The sequence below is a fragment of the Balaenoptera musculus genome, chromosome 9 (genome assembly GCF_009873245.2).
Source record: "Balaenoptera musculus isolate JJ_BM4_2016_0621 chromosome 9, mBalMus1.pri.v3, whole genome shotgun sequence".
Taxonomy (NCBI): domain Eukaryota; kingdom Metazoa; phylum Chordata; class Mammalia; order Artiodactyla; family Balaenopteridae; genus Balaenoptera; species Balaenoptera musculus.
The window spans coordinates 35,593,883-35,620,023 of NC_045793.1; the positions used below are offsets into that span (position 1 = coordinate 35,593,883).

At 38.2% G+C, this 26,141-nt stretch overlaps 1 protein-coding gene and 1 long non-coding RNA gene across 4 annotated transcripts in view; one reads left to right on the forward strand and one right to left on the reverse strand.

The window, feature by feature from the left end:
• Nucleotides 1-26,141, reverse strand: part of MDFIC (MyoD family inhibitor domain containing) — a 99,245-nt gene that overhangs the window by 10,459 nt on the left and 62,645 nt on the right. The gene's annotated exons all lie outside the window — the stretch shown is intronic.
• Nucleotides 1,873-20,037, forward strand: LOC118901300. Its single transcript, XR_005021325.1, has 4 exons — nt 1,873-2,211; nt 8,271-8,274; nt 18,254-18,260; nt 20,026-20,037. It is a non-coding gene; the product is annotated as an uncharacterized LOC118901300 (long non-coding RNA).

The window sequence follows — 26,141 nt, forward strand, 5'->3', positions numbered from 1 at the left end:
TGGCTATTGTAAATAACGCTGCAGTGAACACTGGGTTGCATATGCCTTTTCGACTTAGTGTTTTTATTTCCTTCAGATAATATCCAGAAGTGGAATTGCTGGATTACATGGTAGTTCTTTTTTTTTTTTAATATTACTTATCTTTTTTTTTTTTTTAATTTATTTATTTTTGGCTGCCTTGGGTCTTCATTGCTGTGCACGGGCTTTCTCTAGTTGCGATGAGCAGGTGCTACTCTTCGTTGCCGTGCTTGAGCTTCTCAGGGCTTCCCATTGCAGTGGCTTCTCTTGTTGTGGAACACGGGCTCTAGGTGCGTGGGCTTCAGTAGTTGTGGCACGTGGGCTCAGTAGTTGTGGCACACGGGCTTAGATGCTCCGCAGCATGTGGGATCTTCCCAGATCAGGGCTCGAACCCATGTCCCCTGCATTGGCAGGTGGATTCTTAACCACTGCACCACCAGGGAAGCCCACACATGGTAGTTCTATTTTAATTTTTTAAGAAACCTCCATACTGTTTTCCATAGTGACTACCAATTTACATTCCCATCAACAGTGCACAAGTTTTCCCTTTTCTCCACGATCTCACCAACACTTCTTATTTTTTCTTTTTTTGGCTGCGTTGGGTCTTCATTGCTGTGCGTGGGCTTTTCTCTAGTTGCGGAGAGCAGGGGCTACTCTTCATTGCGGTGCGCAGGCTTCTCATTGTGGTGGCTTCTCTTGCTGTGGAGCACAGGCTCTACACGCATGGGCTTCAGTAGTTGTGGCTTGCGGGCTTAGTTGCTCTGCGGCATGTGGGATCCTCCTGGACCAGGGATCAAACCCATGTCCCCTGCATTGGCAGGCAGACTCCCAAACACTGAGCCACCAGGGAAGTCCCAACACTTCTTATTTCTTGTCTTTTTGAAAACAGCCATTCTAACAGGTGTGAGGTGATATCTCATTGTGGTTTTTTAAATCAGATTGTTTCTTTGCTATTGAGCTATATGAGTTCTTTATATATTTTGGATATTAATCCCAATTTGCATATACTTTCTCCCATTTAGTAGACTGCCTTTTCATTTTGTCGATGGTTTCCTTTGCTTCGAATAAGCGTTTTAGTCTGAAGTAGTCTCACTTGTTTATTTTTGCTTTAAAGTCAATGCTTTTGATTTTTGGATCAAATCGAAAAAATCATCACCAAGACCTATATCAAGGATCTTACTACCTATGTTTTCTGCTAGGAGTTTTATAGTTTCAGGTCTTACATTCAAGTCTTCAATCTATATTAATTTTTGCGTATGGTGTAAGATAGTGGTCCAGTCTCATTCTTTTGAATGTGGCTATCCAGTTTTCCCAGCATCATTTATAAAGTGTCTGTCCTTTCCCCATTGTATATTCTTGGCTCCTTTGTCATAAATTGACCAATATCTGTGGGCTTATTTCTGAGCTCTCTATTCTGTTCCATTGGTCAATGTGTCTGTTTGTTATGCCAATACCATACTGCTTTGATTACTATAGTTTTGTAATATAGTCAAAAGCAGAGCACGTAATTTCTGAAGTTTTGTTCCTTTCTCAAGATTGCTTTGACTATTCTGGGTCTTTTGTAGTTCCATACAAATTTTAGGGTTGTTTGTTCTATTTCTGTGAAAAATGCCATTGGAATTTTGATAGGGATTGCATTGAATCTGTATATTGCTTTCGAGAGTATGGACGTTTTAATAATATTAATTCTTCCAATCCATGAGCACAAGTATCTTCCCATTTATTTATTTTCTTCAATTTCTTTCAACAGTGTCTTAGAGTGTTCAGTATAGAGGTCTTTCATCTCCTTGGTTAAATTTATTCCTGGGTATTTTATTCATTTTGATGCAGTTTTTTTTTTTTTTTTTTTTAACAAAATGCTTTTATTTCTATTTTTAAATGAAATGCATTGTTAGGTACTTGCATGAAACCTCGAAAGGCATTTACGTTCTTTGCTTTAACTCTTCCTTTGTGGCCACAGAAAGCGGGTAGGAAAGATGAACCGAGAACAGGCGCAGCAGACACAGCCCAGGCATTGTGCGGATCCTGCGGCCCCGAGCCCACCTGAGTGACGGTCAGTAGTCGTCGTAGTTGACGCTGGCTCCGTGCCTGAAGCCATAGGGGCTCCAGGGACCGATCGCAGCATCCTCATCGTGGTGGCGCTGGTGGTAATCGTAGTAGTCGTGCCCATTCCGACCTCTGTTTAGCCAATAGGTGGGATTATTTTCTTAAGTTTGATAGTTTATTATTAGTGTATAGAAATGGAATAGATTTTTTTATACTAATATTGGATACGGCAACTTTACTGACTTCATTGATTAGATCTAACAGTTTTTGGAAGTGTCTTTACACGGTTTTCTACAAGATCATGTCATCTGCAAACAGAGACAGTTTTACTTCTTCTTTTAAAATTGGATGTCTACTTCTTTTTCTTGCCTAATTGCTCTGTCTAGGGCTTCCAGTACTATGCTGAATAAAAGTGGTGAGAGTAGGCATCCTTGTTTTGTTCCTGATCCTAGAAGAAAATCTTTCAGCTTTTACTGTTGAGTATGTTGGCTGTGTGCATGTCATATATGGCCTTTATTATGTTGAGGTACGCTCCCTCTCTGCCCACTTTGAGGTTTTTATCACAAATGGATGTTGAATTTTGTCAAATGCTTTTTCTACATCTATTGAGATGATGATGATTTTTATCCTCCATTTTGTTAATGTGGTGTATCACACTGATTGATTTGTGGATGTTGAACCATACTTGCATCCCTGGAATAAACCCCAGTTGATCATGGTGTAAGATCCTTTTAATGTATTGCTGAATTCAGTTAGCTGATATTTTGTTGAGGATTTTTGCATCTCTGTTCATCAAGGATATTGTCCAGTAATTTCTTTTCTTGTGGTGTCTCTGTTTATTTTTGGTATCAGAGTAATGCTGGCCTCACAAAAATTTGGAAGTTTTCCCTCCTCTTCTAGTTTTTGGAAGATTTTGAGAAGGATTGGTATTAATTCTTCTTTAAAGGTTTGGCAGAATTCACCAATAAAGCTATCTGGTCCTGACTTGTTTATTAGAAGGTTTTGGGGTTTTTTGGGGGGTTTTTTGTTTGTTTTGTTTTTTATTATTGATTCAATCTCATTCCTAAAAATGGGTCTTTTTGGATTTCTATTTCTTCCTGATTCAATCTTAGTAGGTTGCATATTTCTAGAAATGTATCCACTTCTTTTAAGTTGTCCAATTTGTTGGTGTATAATTGCTCATAGTACTAGTCTCTTATGTTCCCTTGTATTTCTATGGTATCAGTTATAATGTCCCCTCTTTCATTTCTGATTTTATTTGAGTCACCTCTCTTTTTCTTGGTGAGTCTAGCTAAAGGTTTATCAATTTTGTTTATCTGTTTCACTTATTTCCACTCTGATTTTTGTTATTTCCTTCCTTCTACTAACTTAGGGCTTTGTTTGTTCTTCTTTTTCTAGTTCCTTGAGGTATAAGTTAGGCTGTTAGAGATTTTTCTTGTTTCTTGAGGTAGGCATTTATTACTGTATATTTTCCATATAGAACTGCTTTTGCTTTGTCCCATAAGTTTTGATATGTTGTATTTCCATTTCATTTGTCTCAAGGTATTTTATTTCTCTTTTGATTTCTTCTTTGACCCTCTGGTGTTTGATAGCATATTGTCTAATCACTACACATTTGTGAATATTCCAGTTTTATATATACATATATATAGTTGATTTACAATGTTGTGTTAATGTCTTGTGTACAGCAAAGTGACTCAGTTATGCAAATGACATTTATCATGCTTTTCATTATGGTTTGTCACAGGATATTGAATATAGTTCCCTGTGCTATACAGTAGGACCTTGTTGTTTATCCATCCTATATGTAATAGTTTGCCTCTGCTAATCCCAAACTCCCATTCCTTCCCTCTCCTAATCCCCCCACCCCTACCCCTTGGCAACCATAAGTCTGTTCTCTATGTCTGTGAGTCTGTTTTTGTTTCATAGATATATGTGGAATCTAAAATACGATACAAATCAACGTAAGTTATATCATATAGTATCTGTCTTCCTCTTTCTGACTTAGTTCACTTAGTATGATAATCTCTAGGTCCATCCATGTTGCTGCAAATGGCATTATTTCATTCCTTTTTTATGGCTGAGTAGTATTCCATTGTATATATGTACCACATCTTCTTTATTCACTCATCTGTTGATAGACATTTATGTTGTTTCCATGTCTTGGCTATTGTAAATAGTGCTGCTGTGAACACAGGGGTGCATGTATCTTTTCGAATTATAGTTTTGTCTGGGTAAATGCTCAGGAGTGGGATTGCTGGATCATATGGCAACTCTATTTTTAGTTTTTTGAGGAACCTCTATACTGTTTTCCATAGTTGCTGCACCAATTTACATTCCCACCAACAGTATAGGAGGGTTCCCTTTTCTCCACACCCTCTCCAGCATTTGTTATTTGTAGACTTTTTAATGATGGCCATTCTGACTGGTGTGAGGTGGTACCTCATTGTAGTTCTGACTTGCATTTCTCTAATAATTAGTGATGCTGAGCATCTTTTCATGCGTCTATTGGCCATCTGTATGTCTTCTTTGGAGAAATGTCTATTTAGGTCTTCTGCCCATTTTTTGGTTTAGGTTTTTTTTTTTGTCATTGTTGAGTTGCATCAGCTGTTTGTATATTTTCGAAATTAAGCCCTTGTTGGTTGCATTGTTTGCAAATATTTTCTCCCATTCTGTAGGCTGTCTTTTTGTTTTGTTTATGGTATCCTTTGATGTGCAAAAGCTTGTAAGTTTGTTTAGGTCTCATTTGTTTATTTCTGTTTTTATTTCTATTGCCTTGAGAGACTGACCTAAGAAAACATTGGTATGATTTACATCAAAGAATGTTTTGCCTATGATCTCTTCTAGGAGTTTTATGGTGTTGTGTCTTACGTTTAAATCTTTAAGCCATTTTGAGTTTATTTTTGTGCATGATGTGAGGGTGTGTTCTAACTTCATTGATTTACATGCAGCTGTCCAACTTTCCCAGCACCAGTTGCTGAAGAGACTGTCTTTTTCCCATTTTATATTCTTGCCTCCTTTGTCGAAGATTAATTGACCATAGGTGTATGGGTTTATTTCTGAGCTCTCTATTCCGTTCAATTGATCTGTATGTCTGTTTTTGTGCCAATGCCACACTGTTTTGATTACTGTAGCTTTGTAGTATTGTCTGAAGTCTGGGTGGGTTATGCCTCCTCCTTTGTTCTTTTTCCTCAGGATTTCTTTGGCAATTCTGGGTCTTTTATGGTTCCATATACATTTTAGGATAATTTGTTCTAGTTCTGTGAAAAATGCCATGAGTAATTTGATAGGGATCCCATTAAGTCTGTAGGTGACTCTGGGTAGTAGTGCCATTTTAACAATATTAATTCTGTGAGTCTGTTTCTGTTTTATAAAGAAGTACATTTGTATCATTTTTTTTAGATTCCATATATAAGTGATATCATATGATATTTGTCTTTCTCTGTCTGATTTACTTCACTTAGTATGATAATCTCTAGGTCCAATCCATGTTGCTGCAAATGTCATTAATTCATTCTTTTTTATGGCTGATTGCAGGATCATACGGTAGATCTGTTTTTAGTTTCTTAAGGAGCCTCCATACTGTTCTTGGATGGAATGTTTTGAATATATCTGTTAAGTTCATCATGTTGTTTAAGGCCAATGTTTTCATACTGATTTTCTGTCTGGATAAGCTATCCATTGATGAAAGTAGAATATTAAAGTCCCCTACCATTATTGTACTGCTATTTCTCCCTTTAGATCTGCTAATATTTGCTTTATATATTTAGGTGCACCAATGTTGGGTGCATAAATATATACAAATGTCATATCCTCTTGTTGGGTTGCCTACTTATTGTAGTTAAAGTTATTTTTACTACTTTTGTCTTTTAACCTCGTAATTGCTTTATAAGTGATTAATCTACCACATTTACAATGTTAGATTATTCTGAATTTTACTATATATTGACCTTTACCACTGTGATTTATATTTCCATATGTTTTCCTGATACTAATCAGTGCCCTTTCTCTTCAGCTTAAAGAAGTCCCTTTAATGTTTCTTATAAGGCCAGTCTAATGATGATGAACTTGTTTTGCTTTAGCTTTTCTGGAAAACTCTTTATCTCACCTTCAATTCTGAAGGACAACTTTGCTAGGTAAAGTAGTCCTGGTTGGAAGTTTTCTTTCTGCATTTTGAATACATTGTGCCATTCCCTTCTGGCCTGCAAAGTTTCTGCTGAAAAATCTGCTTATGGTCTTATGGGTATTCCCTTATGAGTAACAAGTTGTTTTTCTCTTGCTATTTTAAGATTCTCTCCCTGTCTTTAAATTTTAACATTTTCATGATAACGTGTCTTGTGGGTCTCTTTGGGTTCTCTTATTTGGAAATTTTGGGGCTTCCTGAATCTGGATATCTGTTTCATTCTCCAGGTAAGGGGAGTTTTCAGCCATTATTTCTCAAAATAATTTTCCACGCTTTTCCCTCTCTCTTCTCCTCCTGGGACCCCTATAATATCTTCACCCTTTTTTTTTTTTTTTTTCATTCTGCTGCTCTGATTAAAGAGTTCCACTGCCTGTTTTTGAGTTCACTGACCCTTTCTTCTACTTCATCTAGCCTGCTGTTGAATCCCTCTAGTGTATTTTTCAGTTCAGTTTTGTGTTCTTCAGCTCTGTGACTTCTATTTGGTACTGTCTCATATTTCCATCTCTTTGTTGAAGTTCTCACTATGTTCATCCATTCTTCTCCTGAGTTTGGTGAGCATCTTTATGACCATTATTTTGAACTGTTGTCAGGTAATCATTCATCTCTTCTTCATTAAGAGCTTTTTTTGGAGAGTTTTTTCTTTCTCGTTTTGCCATTTGGAACATATTTCTCTTTCTTCAATTTCTTTGACACCCTGTGTTGACTTCTGTGTATTAGAGAAAACAGCCACCTCTCCCAGTCTTGTAGGAGTAGCCTCATATAGGAGATAAACCTTACTGTTCAATCCTGCCCTAGCTTTTGGTTGTCTCTCAAACCTTTGTGATTGTTGAAGCAGCCTATTTTATTTTTAGCAGCTCCCGGTATTTGAGGGTGTGCCAAGACCTAACAGTGTCCTTAAGAGGAGGATTTCAGTCAGCACCTAGGTCCAGGATGATTAGAAGCTAGACCTCAGTTAGCAGCTTTTAAATATATTACACTTCTGTGGGACCACAAGCATAAGTCCCCTGGCCACCAATCTAGAGGTATCCCCTGGGTAGCAGTCACAAAATCAGGGCAGACGGGTCTACAAGTTCCTTTCCAGGAGATACTGGTGATCTGCAGCAAGGAAGAGAGGCAGCGCAAAGAAGGCATCCATTGACCTCCATCCCCAAGTGTGGCTCTGCAGCCCCCCAGATAAGTGCCAAATCAGAAGCCTGCCCCTCCGGCCAAAGCTCAGTTCAAGCAAACAGGCATCTTTCACAAAAACACTGGGGGTGTGTTTTAGTCTTCTGTCTGTGAAGTGCCCTGGGAGTGATAGCTAGCCAAGAACTGTCTCTCCATTTGTTACATACCGTGGGACCTAGGAATGCAAGACCTGCTGGCCTCCCGAGCTAGGCGATCGTGGAGCATTCCCTGGCCCCTGGGTGGCAACCATAGAAACTGGCCACCAGATGTGTATAAAAGCTCCCCTGGCGGATATATGGGTGCTCCAGAGCACAGTGGAGGAAGAGCACACAGACAGTGCCTGCCCTCAGGTTTACATAGCAGGCCCTTAGATGTGTGTTTAATTGGAAGCCTGCCCCTCAGGCCATAGCTATGAAGATAGGCTAATAGGCCTCTTTTACAGAAAGATTTTCTTAGACTATTGCCTCTTGATGTGTCCAGAGGGGGTGTGGTGGCCATTTAAGAACTCTTCGTCCTTTGGTGATGGTCTTCCGGGACCCTTGGGCATAAGCCCCAGTGGCCACCAGAGCTAGGTGATCTAGAGATATCCCTGGGCAGCAGCCGTAAGAATCAGGGTGCTAGAGGAGAGTACAGGCTCCTTTCTGGGAGATACCCAGTGAACTGGAGGGAGGCGGGGAGGGGGGGCACAGAGATGGGGCCTGCCCACCTCTGTCCCCAGAGAGAACTTCAGTAGGCCCCTAGATGTGTGTTAAATGAGATGCCTGCCCCTCAGGTTGATACTTTAAGTTAAGCAAATAAGTAAGTCTCTTTCACATAATGTTTGGCACCTCTCAATTGGTTGTCTTTGCACTGGTCCCAGGTGAGTCACAGCAAACAAGCCCTTTAAGAGCTGTTTCTCAGTCACTGTAGCCTTGTTGATCTCACAGAAATGAGTCCCACTGGTACTTAAATCTAGATGTTTTGGGAGCTCATCTCTCCGTTGCAGGTCTTAAAAGTTGGTGTCTCTGATATGAGGTTTAAACCCCTCGCCCTCAGGGAGAAACTCCAGGTTTTGAGTTCTCTCCTGATTGTGGGTCACTGCACCAGGGGTGGGGTTTATGGTGAGATTGTGTCTCAGCCTCTCTTATCTTCTTTGATGTGGTTTTTTTTTTTTTTCTCATTTGCCTGATGTGTAGGAGTTGCTCAGCTAGTTTTTAGGGTTCTTTTTAAAGAGGAACTTGTCCCCTATGTAGATTTGGTGTGCCTTTGGGAGGAGGTGAGTTCAGGATCTTCCTGTGTCACCTTCTTGAACCGGAACTCCCCGTGTAGAATTTTTTAGGCTAATAGCAGGGACTATTACAGAGCCCCCAGGGTTGGCCATGTGACACGAAGTTTTTGTGGCAGCGTCGGAGTAAACAAACACACTAAGAGGAAGCTGACAGTACACACAAGGCTGGGGTCGGGCACAACAGCTCTCCAGGCACTTGAGCGTTCCTTAGCAAGAGTTCAAAGGGCTGAGCGGCCCCAGCAGTGACTGTTCCTGCAGGGCCCCCATGGAGGCAGGGCGGCGTCCCCAGCGGGACGCACAGGCCTCACGCAGGCAGGAGGAGCCTCACTTGAGAAGGCCCAGGATGTGCCCCGTGGCCCTGACAGAAAAGCCAGGCCCCAACCAAAGAGGCACAGCAGTCAACAGACACTGCAGGAAAGATGAAGGGCAACAAGCCGAGCAAAACGTTAGGGTGGAATGAGATACCAAAGCACATTTCAAAGCTGTGCACAGGAGGTAAATCCTGTTATTTATGGAATTAATTTGTGAATCAATGATGCCATTGTTCTTCTTTCCACATCGCACTCTCTCCACCCATGTTATCTGTTAATACCATCTGATTTTTTTTTTTAAGGCACCACTACAAGTCTTAGATGAACAGGACATTGACATTATAAGGTATAAATACCTCCACCTTAATTTAGCGTACAAACAACTCCAGAGCCAAGAAAAATCTATGATCTTGTTGTTTGCAATACGCTAGAATTGACAACAGCAGATAAACCTGGTTTTCTCATACAAAAAATAACTGTGTAGCCTTGTTAGTTGTAATACTTTAAATTGTGGAAAAGAAGATTAAAAACCCTCTTACTTAGCTGCTTCCCAATCCTCTGCACTTCATCAGGTCCACCCCCCAGCTGAGGTTTCCCTGAGTCACAGCTCATTATCTACTATGACAATTCAGGCAGCAAATGGCAGAGCTACCAAAAGAAATGCTGTAAGTGTCTGTGGTGGTGGTTGCTATTTGTATGTCTGGTTTTGTGCCCCCAAGAATGTTACTTCCCTGTTGCTGGAAGCCTCATCAAAACCAAAGATGTTTCCATTTATGATCACCCTGCCATCTTCATGAGTGGCACAGACAGCCAAGTATTATCCTATTTATCAGGATCTGGAAAATCAAAACCTGTTTTCTAGTCTTGACTCTGTCACTAGTAGGCTCAGTGACCTTGAGCAAGTCATTTCACTCAGTGTCCATATGCATAGAATGTGGGGGAAAATGATCTCCAAGTTCTTTTCAAGCACTAAGTTTCTATGATGATACAATCTACTATTATCTATAAACAAACAGTAGATTTTAAAGCTCAGGGTCTTTTCTTGGCCTTGAAGAGAGCCATTGCTTGATTAACACAAAGGTCAAAGCACAGTGGAAAGTTAATTAGTGCTGAACAGAAGTTGACTTCAAGCCAGCTAAGTCCCAGGAGCAGATGGTCAGATAGCATGTGTGTGTTAGGTGAAGAGAAAGCAAAGGTGGATACAGGTAGTGGGGAGGCTATGCAAAGGCACACAGGCAAGACTATGATAGTTTTAGAGGTAAGAGTGGCTCAGTATTGTTGGAGCAGGAAAACCAGGTAGAAAGCCTTAAATTTTCTATTTCAGAAATGAGGAGGCAGGGACAGCATCAGTGGTAATAACATGGGATCAGTGTGGGTCAGGCAGGATGACGCTGAGCAATATTAAAGAAGGTGGGATTAGTAAGAGTTGATAAGACCCTGGAGAGGCAGTGATGGGAAGAGTCAAGTGTGACTTCCTGGAGCTATTTACCAAGAAAGAAATAGAGGAAGAAAACTAGTTTTGTTTAAAATATTTTGAATGTAAGACAGGTTGAGCCTGAGAACACTCAAATAGAGATGTCCAAGAGGTGGCTTGGAGACACAGGTTTGGAGATTGGGAGATAGAGCTGGGCTAGGGAGTAAGATGTAGCTGAAACTCTTAAGGGTGAATAAAATCAAGTAGCCCAGGGAGAATGTCCCAAAAGCATTTAAGGAAAGGACTGAGGAAGAGGAGTAGGCAGAGGAAACTGAGCACTTAACAAAGGAGCAGAAACTCCAGGGAAGGGATGTGCGTTGGAAGCAAGAGAGAAAAATATTTCTGGTGTCAACTCTGTTTAGCCAGAGAACTTTCAAGGATGGAAATGAATAGCAGTGAGATAAGGAGTGACGACTGAATAGAGAAGTAAGGACTACAAATGCAGATAGCTTTTCAAGAAATCTGTGAAGGGAAAGAAAAACCTGAGGAAGCACTACAAAGGGACGCAGAATTGAGGACGAGACATACGCTCACAACATATATGCCGTGAGACAGGAAAGACTTGCGTAACTGAAAGAGTTAAAACAATATGGGAAGGGGTACTCGGCGGACTAAGTGGATGGCAGGACCTGCAGTAACAGGACGTGCTGCAGCAGAAGGGAGCCGTCTGTTCCTTTGAGATGGGAGGTAAAAACAGGTTCAGATTATTTAGGTAAGTTTGCGGGAGAGGCTCGAGGTGGAGAGATCCTGAGGAAATGCTGGATGGCCTCTTCTCCCCAGGCAGAGTGAGGGCAAGTTTCAGAGAGCTTTGTTGAAAGAGTAGCAACAAAATGAAGCAGTCATTGTGGAAAATGGGAGCGGGCAGGTCTGCACAGTTTGCTGCTGTATCCTGGTACCTGAGGGTCTGTGAGAATCCAGTTGAGACCCAAGACCACACATGGGTAGTGACAGCGGTTTTTATGGACATCAAGGTTTCTTCACTAGTGCTCAGCTCCTTGGTATAGAGAGAAGGTGAAAAGACAGTGTAGATCTGGGGTTCTGAAAGACAAGTATGTCAGAATGGCAGGGTCTCAAGCAAGTTAGGAGATTCGTCAAGAGCTCCAAATATATATATATATATATATATATATTCCAAATACATATAAAAAGAATATATTAGAATATATTTAAATGTATATTATTTGCATATATATTAAATGCCATTATATAGATACTATTATGTTATTATGTGTGTGTGTATATATATATATATATATATATATATATATATATATATATATATATATATATATAATAAAATGGTCAACTGGGGTTCAAGAGCCAGTATGTTCATATTTATTTCTGACTAAAAGTATATTTTTTAAAAAAGTAACAACAGTAATCAAAGGCACTAGGTTAAAGAATAAAATGGCACTGCTGTACAGAATTTAGTGCACAAGCCTGGGCACATGGCAGACCCTTAATAAATACCTGTTGACTTGATGAAATTCGTTTGTAGGGCCTGAGGCAAAGATTCCTTTTGGGTTTACTTTCACTTTTCCTATCACTCTACAGAACACATTTTCTAGGAGATAGCTACCATAGATGTTAAAAAGTTCTTTCTAAAGTAACTACTCTTCTGTCATTCCAAAATACAATTTCTGCATCCTTCACTGAGCATAATTATTAGGAAAGTAATAAACTTCAACTTCCTGTGTCAACTTTAAATTATGTTATGTTATGGGATGTTATACCCCAAGAGGGCCAGTTCCTCCAGTTTGATTTCCCAAGAGAAGTCAGAGTAGAAATTTAGGCAGGTTTAATACATGGTTGGAAAAGTAGGCTATTAATCCATTTTGCTCTTTTCTTTCAATTATCTTCACATTTCCCCCAAACTCCTGGATTTCTCAATCTTTAGGAGACAACTACTATTTATTTGTATGAATATTTTTCCCTTCAAAATAGGAAATGATTAATTTCCCTGAGCAAACTTTTATAATTTTTCGATTTTTTTTTTCTTCTAATTGCTTCCTATATCCACTTGAGAGAGGTCTACCACCTTCCATTTTCCCTTCTGTCAAGTGTACAAGAAGTAGGGAAGCCTGTACAACTTACCAAGGACCTGTGCTGGGAGGGGGCCTGAGACCACACTCTGCTGTATATCAATTAAAATCCCTTCAGAAGATTGATTAGTCTGAAACATTTTTCACCAGGTTGTTGACTTTGATTCTTTCCTCTGTTTTCTCCCATACTTATTTATGGAGAGTTACATTAAGATTATTCAAATGGTGGCAGGCAAAACCATGAAGTTAATTTTCTCCATGCCTCTGTGTCCTGGTATTGCTGACAATGCCTTGGTAAAAGAATATCATTAAAATGTAAAAATAAGTACAGCAGTAACTTAGGAATTTACTATTTAATATAATTTTTAAGGTAGAAACTTGAATACGTCCTCAATTTAATATAAGCAAAAATTAAAAAGCTATTTACAAAAATGTGTCCTCTGCATTATGAAAACTGCACACAGAAATGTAAGTTTACAAAACAAGTATGTTACAAAAGAAATTTATACTACGAAGAATGTTATACTACAAAGAATGCTTAGGATGCAAAGGGAGCTAGAGCAGGGATCCTTGTTTATTTCCAAGTGCCATGGACACAAAATAATATTTTTAAACGTGTAAAATGAAATATAAAAGATTTCAATGGAAACCAATTATGCTGGAATAGTTATCATAGTATTAAAAGTTGAGATAAATATCTGCTTCTTAACACATTAAAAACAAGATCTAGAGATGATCTGATAACTACTATAATTTTAAAGTAGTGACTAACATAAATAATATTTCATGATTTCTGAAATAACTGTAATGTAATGTAAAAATATCAAAGTCCCAAGTACTACTAACTCTACTTAAGTTTATTGCTTTCATTTATAATTAAGTAAAATTTAGCATTTCCTTCAAAGTTTAGAGGTTACTGACATTAAGTTGACTTTTTTTTTTCCCCATCAAAGTCATGGGCTCCCCCCAAAGCTAAGAACTCCTCAACTGGAGGATCGTAAGTGGATCTTTCAAATAGCTTCCTTGTGTATTCAACTGAACCCTTCTATATAAAAAATTTTTCATCTTACAAGAGTTTTTCAGAAATATGGCAACTTTATACCATGAGCTCCCCTCTATCCTATTTCATACTATACTAGTTGAGAGTTATATAAATTAACTATAAAAGGTCCTCAAAACTGTCATAGTTTAACACTATATGTAAGTATTAAAATTAATGAGAAAACTTCTAAGAGAAGCTAGTATTTTTTGTGTTACCTCAATTAGTTTTAGGACTCAGGCAGGGTCATTTAAGAATGAGGTTTTTTAAAAAAAGCAAAGTATGTATTCTGAAAGAAAAGAAATCAACTCAAATATCATGAGAATCTAATTCAACCTAGAAAAGAATCACCATTAAAAGTGTTGGGTCTTTCTTAGAGAATTTTGGAGATGCTTCTTTTAAGCTATATACCGATACGCACAAACATACAAACTAAGAATAGTTTCAGATAGTTTTATCTGAAAAGAGTATTAAAACATTATTATTGAAAATGTCATGACTCACTGCCATTTGAGTTCCTCTAAATTGCAGTAAATTGTTGAGTGAAATCATGCAAAAGTTCTAACTGAAATGAGTCAGGCGGGAGGAAAGACAGAAAGTAAGAAAAAGAAATGAGGAGGCAGGGTGTTGAAAGACTGACAGACAGGTGGACAAAGATACAGAAGGTATGCTTTAGAATAACAACCAAAATAAGACAACCAAAATTCTGGGCTTGCAGGCCATATCTTTAAAGGTGGGAGCTTCTCTGATGAGTGTACAAAACAGACATATTTCTAGACGTGTTCCTGTTCCTTAAGAATCTTCTTTTTCAAAAATTCTTTGTTCAAAGTTAATTTCCCTCCAATATTACAGTTCTCTATTCATAAACATTTTAGTGTCTATTTAGCCAATAAAACACTAGATCCTTTAAGTGTATAGAGAGAGTGGTGGCAGGCACACAAAGGAAGGAATTGAAAAAAACAAAAAATCTAATAATAAAACACTGGGGAAAAAGAAGGAAATTTACAACAGCACCAAAGACAACAATAAAAAAATATAGTATCACTGAAACAGTTTTAGTTAAAGACAAAGGTATGTGAATAATCTATTTAGGTTTAAAATTTTGAATTTTCTCTTTCCTCCAGACTGTCAACGGGCAGACCACATGGCATTTAGACGTGAACTGAGGTACAAATTATACATCAGTATTTTCTTCAGTTCATCAGCTGAGGTAAATATTTTTATTCTTCTATCCTTAAAAAAATCCTTAAAAATGAAACTAATTTTTAAAAAGTAAAAAACACTTTCGCTAAAGTGGTAAAAATTTAGGCTAAGGTGAAACACAAAATATAAAGAAAATATTTTGATTTGTCATGAGCATGTAAGATAAAGTTTTACCCTAGGTGGTCACCTCAAATATTTGACGACAAATTATATGAAATGAACAGTGCTCTCTGATACTATTTTTCTTGTGTATATACTTCATAAACTACAAGAGACTAATGAGTCACCAGCCAGTTTTTGTCAGAAGATTCAAAACATCCTGCATCTCTTCCCAAAACTTCTTCCTTTGGGAATTGTAGTATTATGCAGTGTCTAGTGCTATTATTATAACTAGGAAATAAATCCTTCTAAAATGAATGGAAACTTCTAGCATACTTTGCGTCATTACAAATGATAAAATAGTTTCTTAGATGGAAGGTTTGCAAAACTGTAAATCCACAATGTCAACTCCTACTGGTCATTTGAAAGATCACCAGTTAAATAAATACAAAGTGCCTCATATGTGTAAGCCTACTAAAGGCGGCACTGTAAAAGATAATGTCAAAATGTGGCCACTTTCTGCTAATGATTTAAAATCTGAGAGGGGTGATAAGAAATAGATACAGATATCAGTAACTACAAAATAGGCACCTTCTAATGGATCTCTTCTGCTTCACCTACTCAAGGACATCCTTGTCCTGCAGAATCTACCAACTTCTTCTCCTCTACTAGCTCATTAACAACAACACTCAACCAATATATCCCATTTCTAAAAATATTCCCCTTTAGCTCACAGCCCTTTTACTATTCTCCTCTAGGAAAACTCCTTGAACAGAGTAGCCTAGACTTGCAATCTTTAATTCTTCTCTTTTCATTCTCTCTAGAACCCACTTCAATCAGACTTTTGTCCCCATCACAACACCAAAAGTATGATGGTCACCAATGACCTTCACAGGACAATGTCAATGGTCACTTCTTATTCATCTTACTGGTCTTCTCAGTTGCCATTTGACACATGATCACTCCCTCCATCTTGAAATACATTCTTCATTTGGTTTCCAAGCGGCCCCCTCTTTATTGGTTCCTTCTCCATTGCTGACTACTCATCCCATTTTTTTCATTTCCTCTTCATTTTCTGATGACTACACATTGGACTGGTCCATAGCTCAGTTCTTGGAATACTAATCAACTTTACTTCCTGGGCAGTCGTTCTTAACCCTGCATGTATATTAGAATCACGTGGGGAGCTTCTAAAGGATGCTGATGCCTTGGCCCCACTCCACCACAAATGAATTAGATCCTCTGGGGTCTATACCCAGAGTGATATTGCACATTCTACTCCCTTTGCCCAGAAATTCTTACTCCAGGTACCCAGGTGCTGGAATTGAGAACCAAAATCCTAGGGGATCCCATCCACTGAACATTCTGTACCCTGATGACTCACAAAACATCTCAGGATGCAGAGCTTTCCTCTCACCTCCAAACTCCTCTATCCAACCACTTATTTCACATCACCACTTGGAAAGACAATGGGCATCTCAAATCCAACATGTTCAAACCAAACCCTGTTCTTCCCATCTCTGTTAATGGTAAATCCATACTTTCAATTGCTCAGGCCAAATAACCTGGAGTCATCCTTAATCCCTGTCTTTCTCTCACAGTGAAATATCATCCTTCAAGAAATCTTACTCTGCCTTCAAAATACATCCGTATACAACAATATCTCACCACTGCCACCCTGATCCAACCCCATCATCTCCCATCTGAATTACTGCAAGAGTCACACAGCAGGCGCCCCCTTTTTTGGCCACTGGGTACCTGGAGTCTACTCTCAGCACAGAAGGCAGGTGATACTTAAAAATGGTAAGTCAGGTCATGTCAGTCATGTGCTCAAACCCTGTCAGTGGCTTCCCACCTCACTCAAATCAAAATCCTTACGGTGGCTCATTAGGTCCCCCATAATCTGCTCCTCGCTTTACTGTTTAGTTCTTAGAGATATTTGATTTTAGAATAAGACACCTGAAGGTATCCAGGGTCTTTTGTTACCTTCAGGAGTAACACAAGATCTAACAGGATTTTGTTACTACCTTAGAAACCTGAGGGAAAGAATCATAACTGTTGTTGGATTTTCAAAGAAGCCCATGAACCAAATATAATCAGAATCACTCTCTAAGAGACTATCACAATTAAATTAATTGGAATTTTGATTGTCTTAACCTTTTAAAGCCTTTGCTGGTGATAGCAATTCAGTGAAGAGTAGACCACATTAAAACACAAATTTACTTTCAAAACATTTAAAAATTAAGCTACTGGATTCTGCAGTAGTTTCCTTACTCATCTTTCCTACACGTTTCTTCTAACTCTTTAACTGCGTGTTTACTTGTTTATGTTCTATTTCCTGTCTTATACTATACTGTGTGTCAAAGCTATGATTGATTAAATTCAATCAAGGGCTTTCGCAATCTAAAGTATAAGAAGCTATCAATTTCCATCAACTTATGGTCCCAAACACAAGTCAGGAATTTGGAACTCAGAATCATAAATGTCTGCCCTGTCAATGTCTTCCATTCAAATGCAATTAATGCTCCTGGAATGAGGTACGAGTGGGGACTTGATGATAGACTTTTTAATCATTTCTTCATACCAACGTATTCCATAGAAGTTACTCAAAAAGCTTCTAAGATTAATCAACCGTACAACCCATAAAGAGTGGAGTTACCTAGGTTAACAGTTCAGTAAATGCTTCTCTGGTTGCTCAGTTCTCATGCTTTGATAATGGATGTGCATTTACGTAATTCAGTATACTGAACTCTAGATCTAAACTCTAAAGAAATGACATGCTGGCTTGTCAATAAGGGTATCATTATTACCTTCTTAAATCTTCAACCTTTCCCTCTCTCCTGGATCCTTTCCATCCAAATGTAAACACACACAAACCTTTCCCATCTTAAAACAAAACAACCCTCCGTGGACTCTGGCCTTTCTAGAGCTATTGTCATCAGTGTGTTTCATCCACAACCCCCATCATTCTGGCTTCTCCATAAAAATGGCTCTTAATTAGGTCACCAAATGACATCCACATTGTTAAATCCAGCAGAATTATTTCAGTTCTCATCCCACTGAGGCTGTCAGCAATAACTGGTGCAATATTGGGTGCAGGCCTCTTCCTCGAGTTAAAACATTTCTTCTCTCACCTTTCTTACTGATTCCTCTGGGCCAGATCATCTTCCTCTTCTCTTCTTTCTGACCTCTCCCTCCCCTAGGCTATCTTATCAGTGCCACGGCCTCACTCTGACGTCACCTCTGGAGAAAAGTCTGAACTTTCCATGGGACTGTCTCCCAAGCACTCAAGCTGAATCCACGCTCCCATCCCACCAAGCTGGCTAGCTGCCAGTGAGCCCTGAGTCACTCAGTTCTCAGTCATGTGCCCTTTGCTCTTAAATCTCTATTTAAGAAATCTCATCCAGAGGCATCGTTTCAAATATCCCCTCTATGAGAACAAATATAAATTTAGTATGCTTGCTCCTAACTCCTCTGAAGCTCCAGTGGTATATTTCCAAATGTTCTTGGATTGTATAGCATTATTTGAAATTGAACAGGTCTAAAACGCAACTCAGGGTCAGCCTCAAACTATATTCAGCTATTCTTCGTGATTTCCTAATTTCTATTCATTTTCCCAACTAGTTGAACGAGACGATGAATGGCAGTCCTGCTTAGAATGCACATCTGACTGCTGCTTCAGGTCTATTCAGCTTTAGTCCTGGGCCAGGACCCCTAAACTCAATCCTGAAACCCTAAAGAAAACCTTCACTGCCCACACCTGGCACAGCTCTTGGGGTTGAAAACAGACTGTAATCTGAGTAATCCGGGACAATCCTGGCTGCTGCACCTAGCTGTTACTGTTTCACCTAATAAAACATCACCTAAACTTACCATCACCAGATAAAGAAAAAATTAAAACCTGGATATAGTAATAGGGTCATTAGATTTATTCAATTCTTCTTTCCACTTAGCCTATTATTCTGAAGCTGGGTTTCTAAATAGTCTCTTCACTCAGCTACCCCACACCCCAATGCTTCCTGGCCAGTCTATCTGTATCTCCATTGTTTTATTTCCTCCCCACCCACCTCCTGAGTGAATGCTAAGCTAATTTAAATTCTTAGAGCAGTGGTCTAAGCGTGCCTACAAAACCAAAACACCAAAGGTGGAGTCCACACACAGCGGATAGCTGTGTCTATCTCTTCTTTAACATGGCCCACAAAGCTGTCAGTTACTAGAAAAGAAGCACTCCAAGATTTGAGGCATATTTTGAGGTGTCTCTATGTTTCAAATGTCAAATTTATATATATATATTTCAGAACCTTGTAAAATCTTTGCTTTTCATCAAATGCATGGATATGAGAATAATTTACTATAGATCACAAATTACAAAGTTAACCTATTTTCCTAAACTCAAAAGGAAGTGTACATAAATATTTACTTTCGGTCCTAAAGTAACACTTAGCACTGATAAATACTTTGATAGATAATTGTTTTAATTTTTTAAGGACAGCTGATTCGCTATTTCAAGTAAATAAGACGCAATGATTTATATGTGCAGAATGACATAGTCAACGTTGATCATGCCTGCTCTCCACACACACATTCACACACGCTTCTCTTTGTATTACTGTTGTTCCAGTTAGCTTGCTGGCTGAGCAATGAAATTTATTAAAATCCTGTTTTCCAATGGACTGGCAAATATTGCATCGGAAAGCAGAATTCTAAACCTTTTCCCCACACAATTATTCTGACATGGAATGGAAGGCACTGTGCCGGAGAAAACAGAACAAAACAAAACACAACATCATCCAAGCAAATTAAGTATTTTGAGGGATGCAGCAATATATCTTGCCAAAGTCGCAGGAAATTTGTTTCTGGAATCTCAGATTATAATACTATGGTCACTACATGAAGTCCTATTATTATCATTCCATTAAAATACTAGTACTCCTACAAGAGAATTTTTTATGGGGGAAAAAGTGAATAAGATTTTACAATACTATTAAAACTAAGAATGAACCATTCAATTCCAAGTTTACCTTTCTAATTTTTTTTTCTGGTTTTAGGATTTGGGCACGTATAGTTGACCGAAAAACCATACGGAATAATGAGAAAACTTGATGGCGTTGGAAGACAGGAGTTCTGAGTTCCAAGTCTGCCCTACCTCAGCTGAGTTTCTTTTTTGCCTTTCTTTTAGCTCAAATATCTGCTCTCCCTTTTATCTCCCCTTATTATCTCCCTTAAGACTTTCAGCAATCCCTGAGGTTTCAACCATAATGTCTGTGAAATGTTAAAGAATAAGTATCTATGTTCTCCAACTTATGTTCCTTACCTGAAAAATGTTATGTTTCAACATTTATGATAAGTCAGGCACTAGGCTGTGTGCTCGAAGCTAAAAGATGAAAAGAACAGAATCTTTGCCTTCAATGAGATTACGTTTTAGTGCAGGAAGATAGAGAGTAAAAGAAACAAACTCCAGTATCATTTTGTGTTTGGAGGATACTATGGGGACCCAAAAGAAGAGCAATTAGCCCAAAACTGGGGCATCAGGAGATGATGCTTGAGTTCTGAAAAAAATGTGTAGAGGTCAAGAAGGCAAACTAAGTTATAAGAACATTCCAGGATGAGGGAAGATAAGCAGCAAAGGCATTCAGCTATGTCATTAACCATGTGTGCAGGGAACTTCAAGCATGCAGAGAAGGCACAATTTCAAGTGCAAGGAGTTAAGTCAGGGTTTGCAGATGATGAGGAGAGAAGGGGAAATGGTGAGGTCAAGGAAGGAAGGGGAGGGATCTATCTGAATCACCCAGTGGGCTTTTCAAACTGTCCTGCTCAGTTGTGCTGTCTCCTTTGAAGGCTGTGTGCCCCACCCAGACTGCCCCCCAGTCATGGCTGTACTCCTCCTACTGATGACGTGATGCCTGTCCCTATGGTAGTTGTGAAATACGGCTACACTATGAATGCAAGGGGAAATACACTGAAAAGAAGAGGAACAGGAGTCTAAAAACAAGACTGAGAAAAGGTAAGAAGCCAAGAGACTGGTTTAAAGAACGGGAAGCAGAGAGAACGAGTAGAATGGGAGGACTGGGCTTAAGTCCATCCCTGTAGGTCCAAAGACTTCCTAAAGAACTTGTTAGCATCCCCAGCTCAACAAGTCTAAAACCAATTCATCGTTTTATCTATGGTAATAGTTCATTATAAAATACAAAAAGATTATAAAGGCAATCAGAGTACAGATGCTTAATCTATAGCAGTATTCTGGGTTTACAAAATTGCAACCATAGAATTTCTGCATCATGGAGAAAAAAGAAATACGTTTCATGATATAAAATGATGTCCTTCAGAGAAGTTGTAAGTATCTGGCTACATAGTTTTGGAAGAACAGGGCATCCCAGGGCTGCCTATGGACTGGTCCTTTCCAGTCTCATCTCTCCTACTTTGACTCCTCAGCAAAAAACTATTTATGGTTCTCTGAACAAAACACATTGTTTCACAAGCCCCCTTCAGCCTTGAATGCCTCTTTCAACTCCCTAACCTTGTCTTATCCTTCAGGTCTCCATCCAGGCATGGCCCTGTCCAGAAAGTGGACATTCCTGACCCTTCCTTCCCTGTGTGCTCCTTCATGATGATGATTACAGCAGCTACACTTAGCATATACTTCATCCGGGCCAGGCTCTGTTCTAACTCAACTGAGTGCCACATCAACTCAACTCCTCTTCACAACCATCCTATGATCTAGGTAACTAATCTTATCCCCATTTTACAGATAAGACACTGAGGCACAAAGAGATTAAGTCACCTACCCGAGGATACAACATGGGCCACTGGTAAAGCCAATATTTGAACCCAAGAAGACTGGTTCTAGAGTCTGTGCTCTAATCACCAGGCTATGCTGCCTCTATGATTTAAAACGAGACTGTTCCTAGATATTGCCATGTATGCAATGCTCCTGACACTTTTGTTCAGCATTTATGTTCAATGAGCTGCTGGGATGGGATATGCAATTCCTCTATAAGTACAAAATCTATATTTTAATATGAAGTATGTTAACTATCAAATAAATATTCCTAAAAAGTATAAAAATCTCTTCCAAAAATATCTTCGTTGAAACTTAATTTTTACAAAAACATATAGCTATAACTGGCACACCTAAAATGTGTTAGGATTTACTATTCCTATAAGAAAAATCATCTTAGAGGCTAATGAAAACCCTTGGTAATGTGAATATTATAAGATACTAAATTATACTATAATTATTTCAAAGGTCAAGAATCTTAAACATTTAGTCTTAAAACTTTCTACTTGGGTGATGCAATCAGGAAATTGAAGTATGTATGAAAATATTTAATTATATAAAACACATAGACATCTACTAATTTAATAATCTTTAAATAAAATGTACAATATTTTCCCACATGGGTGTTTTTTTTCCTCTATTGCATAAAAGGAACTTTTTTAAAGAACATTGTTCTTAATGATATGAGTACATATTTTAACTTTCCAGTGCTAGTTTCAAGGAAGTGGTTTGGAATAAAACATTGCATCACTTATTAACTCGTGGGAAACTCTATGAAGCTATAGTACTGAACACCACTGTAAATTTTTTAAAAATGGACTCAGACCCAATCCAGCCTCTTCAGAAATTTATGGTCTAGTAGGGAAGGAAAATGGACACAGAACACAGGTGTGAGAACTGTTTTTAAAATTTTAGTCAGAATAATTTAAAGAAGGCAAATGTTTACTAATCAGAAGATCCCTGCCTGACCCACAGCTGCAATGATATCAACATCCCATGTGATGTTAGAATGGCCACTAAATTACCTTTTCCTCAGAGAACTTTAAGGCAAAATACCATAGTGGTTTCGAGCATAGACTATAGAGCTAGAATGAGCTGGGTTTGAGTCTCATTTCTATCATGTACTAATTTGACTTTGGCAGGTTCACTTAACCTTTCTGTGCCTCAGTTCTCTCACTTATAATTAAATAATTACTTACAGTTCATAGAATTATAGTGCTATTAGGAGGATTAAATGAGTTCATGTGAGTGAAGTAGGTGGAACAGTACCTGGTATACAGAATGAATCTACATAACTAACTCTATGACTCAACATAGCTTAAAAAGAGAATCTGATGAAACACATGTCATCTATTTGTACTGAGGCCTTAAATAACCCACAGTGAAAGACATATGAAAAGATGTCACCGACCCACTGACCCAATTATGTGTCTGGATCCATCCTTACCTCTGTATAAGCAATGGACACACATCATAGCAGTGTTTTCCAAACTTGGTCAGCAAAGTAGCCCTTAGTGCCCTTAATGAAAGACTGTGAAAGAGTTAGTTATACATTTAATTCCACTATCTGAACCAGAAAAATGTCCCTCTGGTTATCAATATTGTTTATGTGCAATACAAAATCATAACCACAAGCACCATTTATCCAGAAAAAAACATACATTGCCAAACTGGGCAAGGTTAACTGTTTTTAAGGTTTTCAGTGAATATTGTTTGTTTTGCTAGCATTTGCTCACTTTGCTATAAGAACAGGCATAGACAATGAAGACTTAAGAAAAATGTGAAACAAAAAGAAAAACATAAAACTGAGAAAAGTCTAGTAATTAAATCCCCCATTGTTTTTTAAAAAATAATTTCTATCCATTTTTAATAGTATCACAAATCAAGCCTGTTCAAGACCTACTGTTCTGACATATAGGCCTCCTGAAATCCAGATGCTATCTATCTCTGTTTATCGAAACTTATTTACAATAGCCAAGACATGGAAGCAACCTAAGTGTCCATCGACAGATGAATGGATAAAGAAGATGTGGAATATATACACAATGGAATATTACTCAGCCATAAAAAAGAATGAAATAATGCCACTTGCATCAACATAGTGTGATAATCTCTAGGTTCATCTAAGTGAAATAAGCCAAAGACAAATATCGTATGTATAGGCAACAAATATTATGATATTGCTTATATGTGGAATCTAAAATTACCACAGGGGAAAGTGGGGGGGGGGAATAAATTAGGAGTTTGCAATTAAAATATAAACAAACAAACACTACTACATATTAAATAGATAAACACAATGGACCTACTGTATAGTGCAGAGAACTACACTCAATATCTTGTAATAACCTATAATGGAAGAGAATGTAAAAAAAAAAGTATATATATATAACTGAATCTCTGCTGTGCACCTGAAACTAACACAACATTGCAAATCAACTATATTTCAATAAAAAGAAAGAAATAATTTTTAAAAATTTCTGCTATTGCCCTGTTCTGTTCAGCAGTTAGTTATTAGATTTCTACTCACCCAGAATTCACATATTCTATACACCGAGAGACCTGTTCTGAGAGTGAAGCAGCTTTGCTATAAAGAAAGCACCACAGAATCCTGGAATCGAACCTAACCTTTTAGATTTCTAATCCAAGGCATTTTCTAGAAAAAAGCAGCCCCAGACCCAAGTGCCCCAGCTAGTTGGTGGCAGAGCTGAGGTCCTTTTCCTTTTAATTGGCCGTCTACCAGTTCTGTGCTTTTTGTTTGTTTAAACTTTCCTTCAAAACTGAAAGTCAGAAGAAACAATAAAATTTGAAGGCACAACCTTAAATAGCAGGAAAAAGCAGGAAGATGTCTGTCTATCTATATTTGAGAAAATATGTAGTAGGACAATGGAATTTTCATCTAAATTCAAGTAATCACAATAAAAGGAACCTACCATCAGGCTAAATTGTATAGTGTAAGAGTGAAGTAAATGGGTAGGACATTATACAATATATTTAGACAACTCCATTGGCATTTCCTACTCCTCATACCCCTGATCCAATCTGGAACAGATTTTGTAATAAGAGAAGGATTACAAGGGACTTCCCTTATCCACACCTTTGCAGTCAGCCGTAAGTATGTGTGGGTGAGAGGGGGAAGAGAAGGATGGAAAAGAAAAAGCAAGGAAGAGGAGAGAGAGACAGGGAGAGTAGAATTATATTTCATTTATATTACTTCATTTATATAACTACTGGTTTTCCTCTTCCTTCATATGTTACTTACAAAGCTGCATTCTTCCATTAGAAATCAATTCAGACATGGTATTAAAAATAAGTGAATAATAACAAATTTTATAAAAATTCCATAAGCTATTTCAAGTTGGATATGCAAATGTTACCATTATTTAAAATCAGTAAATATCAAATGGAAAATTAGAGGTTAGGGGCACAATAAGAAAAGTCAAATGTATAAAACAAGAAGATTTCAATTGCATTCAATTATTTCACCCAATCACCTAGAAGCAAAGATTCTCTATCGAAAATTGCATTGCCTTCCCAACCCCTTGGAGAGCCAGTTTAGTTAACAGCCTACCTATGCTTCAGAGATGACCATGCAGCTTACATGTCAAACTCATTTTAAAGTGTCAATCATGTCCCTTTCAATCTAATTAGTTTGGAAAGTAGTGTCACTGACCTGGAACTATGCAGACCATTTATTATCATATCATTTGATCAACCTAACACTTTACCTCAGTTGAGTTTGAGACACCTGTAGCCAAAATGTAATATCCCTTCTCCCACTCATTACTGGTAACTCTCAATACAATTTCCTATTTACAACTCAATTTCTCTCTCTATGAATAAGCATGGCCAACTTCACAGAAGCATCCCCAGAATTTCCCTTCTTTAAGATTTCATGACAATTAAAATAGAAAGGTAAGGGGAATAAGAAAAATATTTTATATTTTATCTATATGAATGTATATATATATATACACACAAACACAATACCTGAACCAGAAAAAATACATATATATATATTAAAAACAAAAAAAGATTTGAGTTTTTGATGCCCACGAACTGCTGAAAGGAGGGAAGAGGTAGAGCAGAGGGACATGCGTATATGCTGGGAGAAATCTGGGACCTTAAACTTGAGGGCAAGCTATTCTTTTTTTGACATAACACCAGCGCCATTTTTATAAAAGGAATCTGTAGGTTATAAACCCAACGTCACCAGATGGGTTTGTGTTATAATAAAGAAAAGCTTTTCCAGCTTCATAGTATTTAATTAACAAGGTAATCACTAATTCCTGAGAGGTCAGAGAACACAGCCTAGTGCCTCTAGGGAAGGGGCTAAAGGCCAGACCACAGTGAGCTTGGACTGAGGCAGGGCTGGGGGAGGGGAGCTGGTCAGGGCAGCACTGGTTGGTAGCTGGAAGATGCTGGTCCATCAAGCAACAGAGATCACCTAGCCCACTCCCTGGCAAAAGCATGAAAATTACCAAATCTTTGCTTTAGTTTTGCATATTTAAAAACTG